Raw genomic sequence first — 18729 nt, forward strand, 5'->3', positions numbered from 1 at the left:
AACACAGCAAAGTGAACCTTGGTCCGGCCTGGCAGCGAGGTCACCGTGTGGTGCCGTGACGGTCCTCGGGCTGTAACCTGACCGTTCCAATTACACCTAGATGACCTCCCAGCATGTTGCCCTCGCACAGCAGTTAAACGACTGAGACTGATGCTGTTTATTTAGAGAGTTATTTTTAAACAAATATTTAATTTGTCTGTCTGAGTGTCAACAGAAGCAGTGTGGTCTTCATCCAGGTCATGCCAGCGCTAGCCAGCTTTGCACTCATCATAACGGTTCATGGGCATTTTCTCAGTTCAAATAACTGGTGGAGAGGTTGTCCCATCAGGTTCCTGAGGATATCATGCTGGACCAAGAGAGAGAGTCAGACTCATTCAGAGAGGGGGTTGAACTCTGAACGTTGTCTTCAATTCTGAGTGAAAGTCTTTTTTTTTTTTTGTAGAGGGACTCTGCACTTCCGCGTTATGTTTTCAAGAAGAAGCAGACCATGTTTGCGGCAGGACACTTTAATGGCTGATTCCAAGAAAAACAAAGGGAAATCTCAGCGTCAAAGTTGCCCACTCTGCACACTGAAAATAAATGCACACATCACTGACACACTGAGTGAAAAAAACATCAATAAATGAACATTTCCATTGCTGAAAAATAAGGAAATATCTACACTAAACAATGCGGACAAAGAACCAGAAGACGGGATTACACAAGATGTGACAATACACGAGAATTAAAAGTGCAAGATGGCAACAAGTACTAAACGTGGTTACTCAACCCTTCAATAATATTTACAAAAAAAATGGGACAGCCTCGATTTATAGCCAAAACACACAAAGAAGAAATAAAGGGGCAACACGCAACACACAACCATGAAACCAGGCATAATTTAACAATGAAAACAAAGAAAGTATTTTGTGTAATTATATAACAACTGTTACAAGCGCAGGATCCCATTGCTGCGCAGCGACGTGGACGGATAGAGTTTTATCTGCTTGACAAAGCTGCTCCTTCCAGAGCTCATTATTATTACTATTTATTATTATTTCTTCCTAATGAAATTCTTGAGAAAAATGGTACTTGTTTCAAAATAAAACAACAATTGAAATGGCTCCATTGGAACAGATCATATTCAGTTTGGTCTTGGTCTCGCCCCTCATTGGTCATGGTCACTGTATGCTCTGGTATTGATGAAAATACTAACCTGTGCTGAGAATTGGTGCACCTCTCTGGCAGCTCTAACCCTGACATACGCACGGAGTGTTACGGAATGGGGACAGCAGAAGGAAGAAACCACATAAGATGTGTCAAAGTGATTAATAAGAGTGAACTAATTAGATGTAACACATTTCACAACGCATAATATGAATCCTTATTTTGAAAAAATGAAGAATTGAATGTTTAGTATTGTATGTATTGATGCTCCGATGACGGCCCATGTGCCCAAAAATCTGTTGTTCCACCGCTGGACCTTGATGATGTGTGAGGCTCTGTTGTCAATCCACGTCCCCACATATTTACACCATGGATCTGTTGCTGTGCACCGGCATCTGGAAGTGATGCGACGCATGAGGTAGCAAAGGGAAATATTTATTTCATTCACAAGTTACTTTAGTGTTACACTGAGGATGACACTTCTGATGTCCTGCATCTCCTCGCTCACCTGGTTGATGGAAGTCAGCCACAGTGTCGCAACACCAGCCGAGATGGAGTATAAAGTGATATATTGCTTGACTTCAAATAAAGTAAAATTATGGTGAGTGGTGAGAGCAGGGAGCAAGTGGAAGATAAGCCAGAGAGGTGGAGGTTTGAAAGGAGAGGAATGAAGGTCAGCCGCAGTAAGACGGAATACATGTGTGTGAATGAGAGGGAGCCAAGTGGACAGGTGAAGTTACAGGATGTTGAGATAAAGAAGGTGGAGGATTTTAAGTACTTAGGCTCAACTGTTCAGGGCAATGGAGGGTGTGAGAAAGGGGTGAAGAAGCGGGTGCAAGTAGGATGGAATAATTGGAGGAAAATGTCAGGTGTGACGTGTGACAAAAGGGTGTTGGGAAGGATGAAAAGGAAGGTGTACAAAACAGTGGTCAGGCCAGCAATGTTGTATGGTTTGAAAACAGTGGCACTGAGGAAAAGGAGGCAGAGCTGGAGGTAGCAGAGATGAAGATGCTGAGCTTCTCTCTGGGAGTGAGCAGGATGGATAGGATCAGGAAGCAGTAGATCAGAGGGACAGCACATGTCAGGTGTTCAGAAGACAAAGTCAGAGAGGCTAGATGGAGATGGTTTGGACATGTACAGAGGAGCGATAGCCACTACATTGGCAGGAAGATGTTGAGGTTGGAACTGCCAGACAGAAAGTGGAGAGGAAGGCCAAAGAGGAGATTAATGGAGGTGGTGAAGGAGGACATGAGGTCTGTAGGTTTGAGAGAAGAGGAAGCAGAGGACAGGGTGAGATGGAGGAAGATGATCTGCTGTGGTGGTGACCCCTGAAGGGAGAAGCCGAAAGGAAAAGAAGAAGAAGGAAGAACATATAGACAAAGTCCTCTCATAAAAGGATAAACCAGTGCCCTCTTAACAACGACGCAGATAAAATGTTCAGTATATGTATAACAACATAAGAAGAACCTCAATCTATTGGAGGAACTGACGTTGTACCGAACCAGTTAGCTTGGTGGCTAGTGCTACTAGCAGACCATGCGTTCCTCAGCCCAAAACACCAACTAGCCGCCGGTCAAATAGATAAGGTGAAAAACGGCACTCAGTTTTCTAATGACTCACTCTTGTCAGTAGGAAATGCATAAGCACTGTGGTCTATGTGGTATACTGGGACAGGTCTGCAACACCGGCTGAAAAATGAGTGAGGATTTGCACATTACTTTTAAAAACTCCCTTTGATCACAGGGTACTGTGCCAATAATGATTAGTTATGAAAAATAAAGACAGCTCCCGCCAGAGTATTGCAGTATATACCCTCTGCAAAAAAAAACCTACACCCTTGGTCTTTGCTGCAATCTGACGCCCTCTGGTGGTCAGGTAGGAGAAGCGTATCAACTGCAGCCAGTGAGGCCATGTTTAAACATGAAACAGGGTGACAGCTAATAATAGAGATTACCAAAGATTTCACCTGATTATTAATTGTAATCCATTAATTGCCCAGCTTGAGTCATGGGGACTCAGACCATCCCTATTGAACTCAGAACTCCCCATTGTGAGGATAATCTACAGTCCAACTCTCACATTAGGGCTGTGACCAAGAGAAGATTATTTTCTTCAGACAGAGTGAGGAGTGGTCACCAGGGAGGGGCTCAAAGCAGAGCGTCTGCTCCTCAGCATAGAGAGATGTCAGCTGAAGTGGCTGGACTACTTCCTGCTGAGGTGTTCCAGGCACGACCAGCAAGGAGGAGGCAGGACATGCTGGAGAGATGGCTCTCAGTTGACCCCAGTACTCCCCTGGGAGGATGTTTCTGGACTTTCTCGGACTCTTTCTCCAACTGCTGCCCCAGTGAGTCACCCTCAGATAAAGTCAGTAGCTGACTGGACCCCAGCAGCTCCCCCCAGTGCGACGGCAAGGAAACATATGTAATTATCTGCTATTTGTGTACAATGTCATTTACTGCACCCGAGAGTGAAAATAGGAATAAATCATGAAACGCCGACAGATGAAAACAGTCATGTGGGTATAATGGACTTAGTGCCATTTGTCAGTCCACGTTTACAGGCCGAGGTTACAGATGAGCATCATGCTCACATCAGTGCTGATGTAAATCTTCTGCTGATGAATCTGTTCCTCCTCTGACCCACTTAGAAACTCCACAGCTTCACTCCTCATTCTGCTCAGTCTGGACTCGACGTTCCGCCCCGGGCGGTGAGCACAGGGACCTAAACGCAGGTTAGCGGGACGAACACGATGAGGATGGAGATCATGTGTATAAATATAAACACCGCCTTAATCTCAAATCTGCCCGGGAGTATCGGATCCATAACACAGTCTGATCTCTCTGCCAATAATCTGCTGCTTCCACAAAAAAACAGAGAAAAACAATGCCAGAGGGTGGAGATGGAGTGGGGGAGGAGAACAAGTGAGAGGGGACTTAAACAGTGAGAACAGTGCTGTCGGTTCAAATCCCAGGGTGAAGGAAAAGATCAATGGTTGAAGAAACAACAATGTGGCTGCTGAGATGCCTCTGAGCAATGCAGGGCAGTTTCTTTTCCTGTGCTTCAAAGACACTTTTATTCTGGATAATAATACTGAAGATGTACTAGTACTACACTGCTGGTGTTCAGTGTGTTAAATACACATATGAAGTTGACTACATTATGAGGGTGAGCTATGAGGGCTGTTCCTTCCACATACACCGCAGTTCTCGGTTCAAATCCATTGTATGGCAACTGTCTGTTACTTCTTGTACTCCGGTTTCCTCCCACAGTCCACAGTTTTGAGTAACAGCATGTTGATGAATTCTAGAACTTAATTACAATTATCTGTAAATTGCTGGTATTGATCTACATTTCTGCTGCCTCAAGTCACTTCAACTACTTTTTTTTAAACTACTGAAGCTCAAAACTACATCCTGGCCAGCAACATGAAGAGGCCTGTTGTCACCATATGAGGATGAGATAGACTCTCCACTGTACTGATTATTGTTGGTGTTAGTGGCACAACACCCTCGTGTTGCTTAAACTACTGTCAGGATGCACTAGAAGAAGTTACTGACAATCACCAGACTATTCATTGATCATTTTTTGATGTGTGGATCGGTACTTCACTGATAAAAATAGCTTTATCGTCAGTAATCTCTCTCATTGTGTTCAGTGTGTTGTGAGAGCAGCGCGGATCAATCTAGACGCTCCGTATTACGCAGCTTGTTTCTGCTATTTTCTTGCATTTGACAATGACTCGTAGTGTTAAGAAATGACAGAGAAATAAGCTGGTCAAGGTGATGGCCGTAAATAGGTTTGGACTCAGACCAGAGTGTTGCACGGCTGATGACGTCTGCTCATCTTAGACTGGACCTGATGTGGACCCGCAGAACTACACGCATGCGCGAGTGTTCACGGTCGTCTTGTTCGCGCACCTGTTTAGCGCATTATGATGTCGTCACATTGTCACTGTTGCTGCCTGATCTTGTCCATTGCTGCATGAACCTTGTTCAGTGACGGTGTATATTATAAATCTACGTGAAATAAATGTAAGGCGAAATGTTTCCCTGTACACTCTGTATCATATCGGAAGCAATGCATTGCACAGGTCAAATGTATTGGAGGAGCTTGACATGATTATTATGATGATGATTCAGTAATGCAGGATTAAAAAAACAAGAATATTAGATAAAATAAAGGACAAAGCACAGATTACAATGTTTAATGTAGACTATATTCATAATAATAATAATAAAACACAAGCTTGCGCAATATAACCATGGGCACATTGGCTCAACAGTAAATGTCAGCTGGCAGAACTGGCCGGTTCTAGCAAAATTCTGCGACACATCTTTCATATCTCCCTGAGGACATTAGCACGCATTTCAGCAGCTCATTATCAATAATAAAAAAAGAACTAAACAGGTTTCCGTTTCCTTCTTCTGGTGGCACGACTCAAGAAAGTTACTTCTGTTGTATCTCTTCCTCATGATCAGAATGGACCAAATCATTTCTGTATAAGCTCACATGAAACACAAACTAGGCACAAGGATCACATTTATCCCGCCAGTTGTGGTTCTCAATCATCTTAAGTGTTCCTCTACATCGTTGGTCATTTCTCCTTCCACTCCACTGTTTCCCATTGAACTGAGAACATTCCAGATGAATGATGATCAGCGAGTTCGGCTTGATTCACCATCTCACAAGTAACTGTGTCAGAGTCTGTCGGCATCACCATGACGCACACAGGGTGGAGACCATGTGACATCACTCCCATGGGGTTTGAGGGTGTCGCTGTAAAACACGGTATCCATAACAACAGGGTTTCAGCCAGACCATATGACCGTTTAAGCGCGTGTGTAGTTAAGTACTTCTCGCAGAGGTGTGTTGTTAGTTTAAGTCCTGTCTGACAGTTTAATTCCTTCCTGATGTCATGAGAAAGAAAACAAGCAGGAAAGTCGGGGGTTACAAGTTACAAAACAATTCATGAAATTCATGCACGTCGCGAACTCACAGCAAGTTTGTACCTGCTGACCTTTCATCTACCGCTAAATATCATTCGGAAAATGGAATATGAAGGAGACTGAATCCAGAACTGAGGTCAGACTGATTTCATTTTCAGGATTCGCATAAATATAAAATGCAGACAAAATAATGAATAATTCATCAGTGTGGGTGAGTGTCACCCTAAGCCTCCTGGGTAATAATAATCTGAGGCTACAGACAGTGTAGCAAATCAACACGGAGCGTAAGTCCACAGCCTGCGCACACACATCTGTGTCAGTCCGTCAGCCATTGGGATTTGTCAAATTTAATTCAGAGACAGTAAGCTGCCACAGGACCAACTTAAGTGTAGAATTATAATGTTCCCTTAAGTGTGGAGGGATATGAGAGCGAGGCTTGGCGATCAGGGGAAAAGTTCATAAAGCAACTTGGTGGCCGACAAGGTTCATTTATGATCAACCTTTTGTTCCATGACAAAAACTCAGAAAGAGAAAGTGCACCTCTCTTTAAAACTGCAGTAAATCAGCTGACTTTTGTTTTGTTTGGCGTCTTTCTTTGCTTCACCTATCCACACCCTGGAAACTGACAACCCACCTCCCCACCAGCTCCCGACCAGCAAGTGAGTGAAACCATCTTGAAGAGGCACCATCTGAAACCGTCTTGTCGTTTCCCATTAATGTCATCTGACCTGTCCATGAATCATCCTCATGGTGATGATGGATGAGCAGTCGCTTGTTTTTGGGCATTTGGCCGGATTTTTGTCTCTGAATATCAGTTCACGCAGTGAATAACTAATTGCAGCCCAGTGATCCGAAAACGCTTCTGCATGACATTTGATCTGACTAAATATATGTTTTGTTTTAATCAATGGATGTGTAATAAAACTCATAAAAAGAAAAGATCGCATATATGAAACTATGTGAAAATAACTTACTAATAAAAATCAACATTACACTCGTGTAGTGACTTCCATCCATGGCTTTACAGTTGCCTGAAAAAAAAGAAACAGACCATTATCATTTTTAGTTGTGGCCAAGATTCTCTATGAAATGAGTGCACGGCTCCATGACCGTGCCCCCTCACCCATCTCAAACACACACACACACCCATACACACACACACGCACAAACCGCTGTCATGCACCGCTGGCCTCGTCCCGGACATGCCTCTGATCAAATGTGATCAGTTTCCGCTCAGCTTGTTCTCTCTCAGTGTGTGCACAAACAGGCAGCAGCATAAATTTCCCCATCGTGTTTTCCTCTTTAATTTTATGCAGCAGAGCAGCTGCAGGGGCTTTTCCTCCGCCGTGGTCCCTCAGTTCGACCACACTTGCGGTCCCCGCGGAGCAGGTCACAACACCAATCTCAGAATGATCATCTCTAATTTGTCTGACACCACCGTCCATTACAATGAACAAATAAACCCACACACGAGCCAATTATTTATCACGTCCACCGCCATTTAATTACTCGCTCCGAAATAGCTCATGTTTGTCTTTCATTACAGAAAAGTGGTTTCTCGCTGGATTGAGGAGGTTGAAATCCCAACCTGTCATCATAACTCTTTGGTTCTGCCTTACACCAGCGAACATGCTCACATTTCCACTAGAGTCTAGCTGGATCTCAATAGTTTGGATTATTAAACATGAAAACAAGCAGAGTCTGAATTTACAGCCACGATATTTAGAGGGTTCATGAATGACTGTGTGGTCTTCTGTGTACACAGTGTGGTATCTGTTAATGTCAGCGTGCGATGAGTGAAAAACATGAAAACACCGGCAAAATGACTGTCACTCCTGTGTTTGGTCGACCAAATACATCCCTCCAAAAATGTCTTTGATCTGTCACAACAGTACTTGGTGTCTGAGCGACTGTCATTTTACAGGTATTCATTTGTGTTCTATTTTCCATAACACATCATCTTGTTAAACATGAAACTTCATTATATTTTGTGGCTCATACATTAAAACTTTAAACCAGATCATCATCATCAATTCATCAGTAGCACTACTCTATTTAATTCATATTTCAGATTTATGATTCATTTTTTCCTTTTTTATTTCGTCTCCTTTTTGTTCATGTTTTTTTTTGCTTGTATAACCTGCACAACACAGGGGTTACATTGCCATTTTCATGACATGTGACATCTACAAAATAAAATCTTGACCCTCTTTAGCAACTTCTCATATAATTCGCGAGAAACAAAGGGGGAAATACCACTGAATGAAGTAGGAAATGACTGGTGCTTCTGATCACAGTCAGGTGTGGAAACGGTCACCGAAGAAACTATAAACTAACTATAAAAACAACGTAATTCTAAGAATTAAAGTTAGTCATCATATTACCAGTGAATTTCCTTTAGAGCTGCTCATGAAAGAGCTATTGCCCAGTGTAACTACAACTTCTTTGATGTTGATCACACAGACCACTGGACCACATGTGCATGAAGGTCTCACATCTTCCTAACCAACGGCACGGTGTCGATCCAGCCTCTGCCTGTGGCCTATCGCAGTAGAGAGCAGAGGATGCAACTGTGGGAATGATGAGGAGGGAGTTCACAATCACCCCAGAGTCTTTCAAGCCTCGAGACAAAAGTTGTTCTGGCTGCAGCAGGTCACCAGTTAACCACCCACATGACCAGTGGGCAGACTTGTCTCCGGTCGTGATCAGTCTGATCAAAGGCTCTTTTTTTGCCTGCAAACATCTGAAGCTAGATGATAATGGACTTTGTGGACAGGAAGAAGAGATGAGAGCTGAAACCAAAAGTCTGATGGGATTCTACAGTTTGTGCTGCTGCGGAAGTGCAGTTCCCGGCTTTGTGCTTTGTATGATGAACCGCCAAAGTCCAAGACAACAGCTGATTTATCATAAATATTTGAATCACTTCGCTTCTCCACTTTCTCTCCAGAACTTCTGCATTGTCCGAATCACCCCGGTGGTAGAAGGTGCCTCTCTCTCAGAGTCACTTTCTTTTTTTTCTTCTTTCCGGCTCGTCTTCGTGGATTTATTTTGTGTCTGTAGATTGATCGTGCTGGTTTGTATTTAACCTACTTAGTCAGAGAACGAGCGCGCTAAGCTGAGCCCCCTGCAGGATTTAACATTTCCAACTGTCAGGACGAATTAACCGGCACTAATACCGCTTTCATCCCTCGCTGGGCTCCTTCAGTGAAGTGACTCACGGCTCTGTAACGTCGAGCAGGAGGATGTTGGAGCGTTTTTGTGACTGATTCTTCTAAACATCCATGTTTATTAGCGTCTGCTCGGCTCCCATCGCCTTTAGGGGGAGCAAAAATATCCAAGACAGTCATTTAAGTTTATAATGGTATTATGAGCTTCAACAATGAATATGTTTGGAGAAACTTTCTTGAAAGTTACTTACTAGAAAGCTGTCATTAAAAAAGATGCATTCCATCTTAGCACTTTATTCAGTCTTCACATGAAATGACGTCAGCACTTTATTTACCTTGTTTTCAAATGACAAACGTTCTCATGCCACCACTCGCTCACTATTACATCTTTTCTTCGGGTCTTTTTTGCTAAAAACAATGGTAGGCTATTGTTGCTGAAATTATCAAATGCTGCCTTAAAGAACACTTTTCTGTGTTAAGTATACATTAAAACCAATGTGACCAGCTTAATGAATTTCTTCAGGAGATTCTAGACTTTAAAATATGCGTAATGGAAATACCATAAAGCATAAAAATACAGTTTAGTATTCAACTTTTGCTAACACTTAATGAGAATGTTGGTTAATGTTATAATGTGAAAAATTCCAGCTCAAAGCATAATATAAGGAAAATGGAAATGAAGAAAAAATGAGAAAAGGAAAAATAAATTATGGTCAGGTTGTTTCGACCATTAACTGTGACATGCAGCCAGCAAACACTTAAGTGTTGGAAATGACTATCATCAGAATATATTTGTGAATGAAACACGACTTGGTATGAAACATATCGAGTGCATGTGAACACATTTTTGTTGTGCTATCACCAGATCAGTGCGTGATCATGATTGTCTTCATTTGAGTCTCTACCAATATTGGAATCTGTTTAATCTGCATGAAAATAAAATGACAAATTAGGAACATTAAATATGTAAATATTCAAAAAGAAATGCAGTAGTGGGGGTTGATATTAGGATTATGAAACAAAACTGAGCCCTTTAAAAGCCACTTTAATTTCCCCCCCAAAGAAAGAAGCCTCCCCCGTCTACAACCAATTTATTTCCACCTAAGTAACATTTAAATAAGCTTCCGTCTCATTCCCAAGTCTACAGAAAATACGCCCATGAATTAAAGATGAGCATAACAAGGATTAATTATAGCGCGCTAAAACCTGTAGCTAATGTGCTACGTCGAGAGCGAAGCTAATGCTGATGACAGACGACAGAAGCCTTGTTTGTCCAGGCGAGGAGGTCCTGGTTCTGGTTCTTGGTTCTCGACTGCATTGTTTCTTGTAGTAAGAATCCACACTACGATACGTATTTGTTTGAGAAACGCACCAATCCTTCGCTGAGACACACACACACACACACACAGTCCATTTACCATGGAATCTGTAGGTTCTTCTGAACTGTCTATTTCTAGATACAATTCCCACTTATCTGTGCATTAAGATAAAGACCACATGCATATGCAGTGTCTTTATTATTAATTCTTATTTCTATGATTCACCACATGTTCCTCTAAGAGATGAAATAGTTCTCCACGTGACTTATTTCAAGCTTGTACCTTCATTAGACGGATGTCCAAGGGTTACGCACAAGCATGTGCCACTGTAAAGAAGATGTAACTGGCTGCTTATAAGAGCTCCTTATAAAAGTAGATGGACTCACCCACAACAGTGAGCACACCGTGGGACTCACTGAAAAAAAACAAATCTAATGAATTGTCTATTTTAAAAATCATTATTGGCTATTGCTCTTGAAGCCGCATGAAGTACAGTCATTGCGTTTCCGTCGTGAAGTTTTTAAACTTAATTTTAATGAGCGCAATTTTATTTCGCCATGGATGTTATTATTATGACATTGTGGGTTTTTCTTGTGACATTGTTCAATATCGATATATCTGCCTAGAATTGATTTTTACCTACATCATGACGACTGCAAGATGCAATGTCATATTCCTTTTCAGGTAAACAGTTCAAGAATCCAAGCGGAAGCGAGTCTCCTGCTGAACAGAGGAGCCGATCAAACACACAAGTTTAATACTCATGACAAGCTTTGATTTTCAAACACCAACTGTTGTCAAATGTAGACTCTGCTGGATCCACGGAAGGAGGTGCAGAGAAGAAGGAGGAATTTCTACCCACCATATGCTCCAACCACACTGAGACAAATGGACACTGCAATTGTGACAGTGAAAATCTGTAACTCACTGACATGATGGTTTTCAATAAAAAAGTATCTGACACAGAAATTACTCTGGAGCAGAGACCATAAAGATGAAACATAACTGAAGTTTAGCAACACACAAAAAGACTGTGACAAACTCAAACACACACACACAAACACACCAGAGTAAAAAACAAAAACTCTGGGGTCCAAATCCAAAATATAAAAATGTTCAAGAAGGACTTCTTTGTTAAAAATGTGCTTTTTGTGAGCAATCGTTTTTGGCTCTGGTATTCAGTCATCAGTCTATAAAATGCTATGGTAACCATTTTTAAGAACCTTGACCATATCCACACCCGCATTTCTCTGCCTCTGGTCCAGCATCATCATCACCATCATCATCATCATTCTCCGACTGCTCGTCTTAGTCTTCCTCCTCCTCATGATCATCATCACCATGAGTGTTTTGTGATGGACACATCATTGAAAGTCGCATGAAATCTTTAGACTGGATGAATTTTAACAATTGCCTATTTGCACCTGAGATTCTGTGATGAGCACGTCAGTGACTGTTTCCACACTGTGAGCACACCTACTACTCCAGGTCATGGTCTTTAACAAGAAGTCACTTTGTATCTCAGAAGGACTTCCACAGCCGCCCCTGGCATGGTGCTTCTAGCTGGAAGGGGTGGTCTGCCACCGCACAGACTATTCCCCTAACAGCAGCATTGTTTCGGGAGGCACAAAGTCTGATTTGAGCAGAAGCCTGGAGGTGCAGCATTAAACTAGATTGTGTAGCTGCTCAGTTTAATCGAGGCTGACGTCCCTCCACAGAAATCTGCTCCTCCTCAAAGAACGAACTGCTGTTGTTATTTGAGACAAAAGAAAAATTTGACCCAAGAGCCTGTTGGAAGAGATGCGCGAGGACGGGGTGAGTGGGAGACGAGCAGCAGAGGTCGCCCTGAGTGACTTCCTGACCTCTGCTGCCTGCATGAGAAGGGGTCACTGTAGGTCCTTTGGTTCCTCTCAAGCCTGCTTCCTTATAGAGAAATGCTGAATTTAGTTTATATGACATGTTTACAGGGTCAGAACAATTCTGTCAGCTCCACTTGGACTCAATCCATTAAGCCAAAAATAACACAAATCCATGTTACTGAGCAATGTTCCCTCTAATTTTTCATGTGTCTGAGCAAACACACAAACTCCCTGAGCAAGTCCTGTGGACCACTGTGAGCAATCGGTCACTGTTGGCAGTGGTGACTGCTCTAACTGTTTATAAGTGTTTAGCACAGTTGGTTTAATTTAAAAATAAAAAGTAGATATAAAATTCTTTCAATTGCCTTTGATTGTTACATATTTATGAATAAATATATATATATATATATATTATAAACTCTGAATGCAATAAGTAGACTCTTGTCACTGAAGTCACATTACACTTGAAGGCAAACTAGGAACTAAGAAGCAAGTGTTTCTCCTTTCCCAAACTGACTTATATTTGTCCACTTGAGGCCACCGCATGCATCATCCCTTCCTCCCAGTTGGCTCAGTGCATACGCATATCTTGACCAGCTCCAATAGTTCACTTCAAATACCATGCCAATGGCTCTTCTGCAGGCTGTTTGTTCCATTGTGTATGTTGCAGTGTCACTCGACAGTCACTTATCTTAAGCTTTAGAAACACTCTGTATTGCGTGTGTGCAACCATCTCCCTCAACCAGTTTCATCACCTCTGCACCGGTGGACTGGTGGAAAAATGCTGGCCGGTAATACACACGGTCGAACAGCACAGTGACCACTTAATTTTATTGGTCTGATGTGACTAGGCTTAATGTCTTGACAGAAAGAAGCCCCGTAGTCATGGTACTTTATGTACAATTCAGGATGGATTTTTGGTGCCCAGCATAGATTTTTTTGTTGCACACTCATGCATCTTACAGGGAACATTGTTTCTGCGTGTTTCAAATGTTGAAACATCACTGACTTATGTCACTGGTTATCTTCCTGACAGGAGTTGGAGCGGACTCACCAGCAGTCAGGGCCCCACTCAAGCTGTACTCAAATTCAAACTGAGGTCTGAACATATCAGCTGATGGTGAAATCCTAGTTCCTCAAATCTTGTTCCTTTATGGGCGGGGAGCAGCCTACCCCCGGTGCTCTGGGTGAGAGGTGGGGGGCGCATCCTGGTCAGGTCATCAGTCCTCCACAGGACGCATGGACAGACAGCCACTCACACACACTGTGTGTACATTGTTGACTATTGGAGGAAACCCAAGCACTGGGCACGAGCTGAATAAAAAATTAAAAAACATTTCATTGTGAGTGTTAAACTCGCAATCCAGATTTCATTTCATTTCTTCATATCACACTTAACAGCAGACGCAGAAGGGGAACTCTTCCATTTTGAAGTCGCTTCTGGGACATCTCTCTGTTCATTTCTCTACAACGTCATTGTGTAACATCGTGCAGCTCTCAGTCATTGCTTCTCATTCTTGTTCGCTTTTGGTTGGCTCTGCCGCTGGGGCCATAATATGCCTCATCTTGGTTTGGTCGGTTTCCACGTTACCATCTTGGATTTAAACTCTTGGAATTTAACCCTTTACAGGAATTTCTTTTTCATTTTAATTCTGTCTCTCTGCAAATCTTTAGTGGGTCGAACGTGATCCTAGTCTGATCATTGACGCTAACGTTTCTAGCCTACTACTGAACCTTGAATTTCTTTAACTTGCCCCGGGATTCCATCCTGCTAGATTGAGGACTTGCTCCCAGAGCGGCTACCTTTTATTTGTAGCTTTGTCTTTTTATATATGCTGATGCTTTGTGAACATCTTAGATGTTTGTTGTGTATCTTTAATATCTTGGGCATCTCTGTGTCTTTGTTGTCACTGACTGTTGCTGCTGTGGCACATTGAATTCCCCCACTGTGGTTCACATAAAGGACATCTAATATTGCGCTAATCTAAAAACTGTATCCCACACTGTCCTTGGTTAGGTTCTCTGTGAAGAGCAGGAGATTTCCAACTTTCATGTCTTCTTTCATCACCTTCTTCGCTCTTGTTTTGGCTTCTAATCCTGCAACTTTCTCTGGTCTCAATTCATGTTTGCTCAGTGCTGTCAAATAGCTCCACTCCATAAATGTTTGAGGTCATCAGGCTATTGATTTCTTCCTCAAAGTTTTCATTTCTTGGACCTGTTCTTGTCCATTTTTTCCACTGATAAGCACTCCACCGAGACGCCCTGCATTTAATCACTTTCCTCTTTTATTTTGGTTTCCCTTCTTTGCCTTTGAACTGACTCCCATATTGTGGCAAGATCTTTCTCTTTCATTTCTTCCTTTATATACCTCATTTGTGAATGAGTCCTCCAGTTTTCATTTTACAATTTTAAGCGACAGTGTTCACTAATGTTGGCCCTGTCAACAACATGTCAATCATTCACCCAAATACTTATTTTATCTTATGTATTTTGGTGTCAGGGGTCTTTGCTATTAAAAACATGTAGCTCAAAAAGGTCAGAATTTGTCCAACTATGCATAAAAACTGCAATGAAAAATAAGTGATTTTTTTTTTTCTTCTAGAATCTCTTGAACAGTTAGATACGTTGACAAACTAACTCTAACTAACTGTTTTTTCTTTGTCATTTTGGACATGGTAACGACAATAATAATGTTGAAACAGCATATCTAGATAATCAAACATCTACCACAGAGATAAGGATGAAGTGCCATTGAAAAACCTCTCCATGATTAAAGATATCCGTATTAACTAAGTTGTTGTCTAAACACGTGTCTGTTCCTGGTGTAGCATCTTGGAGTTACATCTTACAATCAGAAGGGAAAAAAAGAGCTTCTCACTTTATTGACATTTAAATCAGGTACATCTTTCTCTCCCGCACACACACACACACACACACACAGACAGTACTTGGCAGTTTGTGGTGACTCAGCGCATATGTGGGCGGAGCATCTGAGTCATCCTCAAACAACTACTGAGCCAATAATACACTCCTCCATCCCCTCCCTTCATCCATACACACCTCCATCATCCTTCCATCAGATTCATCATGAGCACGATTTTCCCAGATTCTTCTGTGCTCCACCGCTCACATGTACTCAGGTTTTTGTGGCCTTGACAGGAAAAGTAAAGAGCGATCATGTGAAATCATATCGAGAAACTTACATCACACAGCGCTGCGTAACAAATCCTCAGTCATTCTGTTTCTTTTCACGTTCTTCATCCACTTGAGTGGCAAAGGTCACAGATAGGCCATTGGCACACGGGCACCGCCGTCCGCTGGGCTAGTAATTACATCATCAAATGAACGTTCACAGATGTGTTTCTCCTGTCCAGTCTGCCTCTGTTTTTGCTTCTCCTCAATGTTTCCATGGCAACCTCAAACATAAACATCCAAACAAAGCCAAAAACTTTCACTCTGAGCGTGAGCGGTTATGTAACCTGCAGTAACACACTCGCTGTGTTTCTTCAACATCGACAGGGAAGAAAAACAAAGTGAGACAGCACAAATAAAAATGCTTCAGTCATGTGATTCAGATGGAATGTGGTTCACGTGTTCGAGACTTGTTTTTTACAGTCATATGAAAGGCATTTTATTTTGATGCTCTTCTTCACCAGCAGAGCTGAATGAGCGGTTTCAAAAGTAAGCAACTCTTGGTTGGCTGGAGCATCTTGTCAGGATGGCTCCTGGGTGAGCTGACCCATGACACGCTGTCCATTACATCTGTGCAGTCCACTAGACAGACAACACCAAACCGAACCAGGAATGAAGCCCATCGACTCAGTCAGGGAACAGACTCGCGATAATTGCTCACCTTTTCATGCTTCTGAAGCAGGAGTGTTCTTCAGAAGGAGTGCACCGCCTCCATCTTTGTGTCATCTGTCTTCTCGCACCCTCATTAACATTGTCAATTTTATCTTATTTTGTTAGAAAACAGAGGCCCAGAATCAAACTGGACTTGACATGGCCGCAGGTTTAGAATTTGACCTGATGTTGTGACAGCGGCAGGTGTCACCACAACTTACTCTGACAGAAGAGGTGACAGGGACTCAGCTGTCAGTCAGTCACAGTCAAACGTGTACAGTAGATCCAAACTGAAGTCCACCACGTTGAATCCATCCCCCGGAGACTCCTCGCGTCAAGAAGAGGAGCGCTGTCTTGACTGGACATCTCTGCTTGGGGAGACTGGGAACATCTCAGGAATATTTAATGAGCCAGAAAAAGAAATTTCAGGGAGACGCCTGAGTGGACTAAGTGGATGATTTTCTCTAAAATTGCAAAACGAGGCTAAAGCCCTCGGGGGTCCGGCCGGAGGTCAGCAGCAGTTCATTTGGCCAATGCTAATCCTATTAGCATACGCCAGAGATGTGAATCTCGTGTGTCTCTGTGACACACAACACACCGTCGCCCTGGATGTCGATCACCGCCTTATTTTATCACTGTATTACTTTTATTTCAGCTTTCCTTCTGAGAGACGAATAAAGGCAATCTAATCCAATCTGAGTGTTTTACCCCTGTACTTTTTTTTGTACATTTTACTTTTCACAACTCACAAATTTCTGTTTCTTTGTAGTCCATTGTATTATGAGATCTCTGTCATGTGAAGTGTTATATTTTGAACCTTCTTGCTGAGAATCGATAGCACTCATTTATCCACACCTGGTCGTTGCTCTATATTTTTAATGCTACAAGGAAAAAGAACAATTATCTCCGGAGCTCACAAACACCGTCCCTTGATAGTCACTCCCCGCGCCGGCACGTCTTACGTCTCCATGTCATGTTCAGTGATGCATTCACTGACCACCCAGGAATCTGAACCAAATGTTCCCGAAACACCGAAAACAAATCAACATCAAAAATAACAAAAAATGTGTTATTTACAGTGGAGATCATAACCCTGTTACACTGGCTCTCAGCAAGAAGGTTCAGGGTTCAAATCCAGCTCTGGACCTTTATATGGTGGAGTTTGCATGTTGTCAAAATGGTGTTAATGTGTTATTGTCTTGAGATCTTTGTGTCCTGCAAGCCCAGCAGTTACAATGCCGACCATGGACCATTCAATTCATGATCCTTCTATGCCTTACCAATCGCGGATGAGACTTAGCTAAGAAATGTTCCTTGGTCAATTTAATCATTATCTCTGAGGTGTGTGAAGAAATTCGTCCCGATAATCGGCTCTGAAAACGGTTGGGGCTTACAATCGTGAATGTTAAACGTTCAGTAACGTGTGTGGAAAGAACGCAAAATAACCGATCCGACAACGAAACAAGGAAGATGAGGGCGGAGTCCTGGCATTTATCGAACTGATGACAATAAAATTCCTTCAGGTACACAGATTTATGCATTAAAAAAAGCCCTAAAATCACCCTAACCACAACATGTTCTGGTTGTGATGTTCCTCCTTCATTTTAGCACATAAGATGTCGCAAAATTTCTGGCTTGGAGGGCAATCTTCTCCAATCTAAACATCAATACTGGGAGAGAATTTTTACGTGTGTGTTGTGCCGTGCGATGAGATTATCGAGGCGCACCACAGACAGAATGATCAACACCAGGGGTTCAATGGGTCCCTAAGTGACAAAAAAAAAATCACTAAAGATTTTTAAAATCCTTGTGTGTGTCGAATTATCATGAGACTGTCCATGTCAGGTCCATGTTGCGGGGTTGCAGTCCTGATCATGCCGCTGGACCAGGCAGGACCACAATACTCCATAGCACTAAATGCAATTTATAGCATGTCAGACTAAAAAGGTGTGTCTTCAGTTGGCGATGGAGCTGTGACCCAGCTATGGTGCCACTCACTCCCTCGCCCTATTGGGCTGTAATTGGCTGTCATAGTTGATGGAAACTAAAGCTGAATTCACCTGTGTGCAAACTATTCTTAAAAACCACTTGAGGTAGAGCCCTGTGTCTGTATTTTAATAAGCAGATAGCGAGTCAAATCACAAGACAACAAACAAACCATTCCAACTTTCAGCGTGTGTTGAGGTGTGGGTGGAGGGGGTATTAGTCACCAGAAATGGCAGCGAGCCCTTCTCTCTTTCTCTCCCTCGAGCAGTAAGTGGGTCACTCCATCTGGAGCAGAATATGGAAAAAAACAGCAACACATTTTCAACCAACAGTTGAACGCACACAAATATTAGAGAAGTTGGAAGGAGTCAAACCTTGACTCGGGAGGTAAAGGGCAATTTTAAAGGTGAAATTATTGCCGTGGTGAGAGAACCATAACTCATTTTGGTAAAGTTAACAGGTT

This window comes from Synchiropus splendidus, chromosome 1, assembly GCF_027744825.2.
Source record: "Synchiropus splendidus isolate RoL2022-P1 chromosome 1, RoL_Sspl_1.0, whole genome shotgun sequence".
NCBI lineage: Eukaryota > Metazoa > Chordata > Actinopteri > Syngnathiformes > Callionymidae > Synchiropus > Synchiropus splendidus.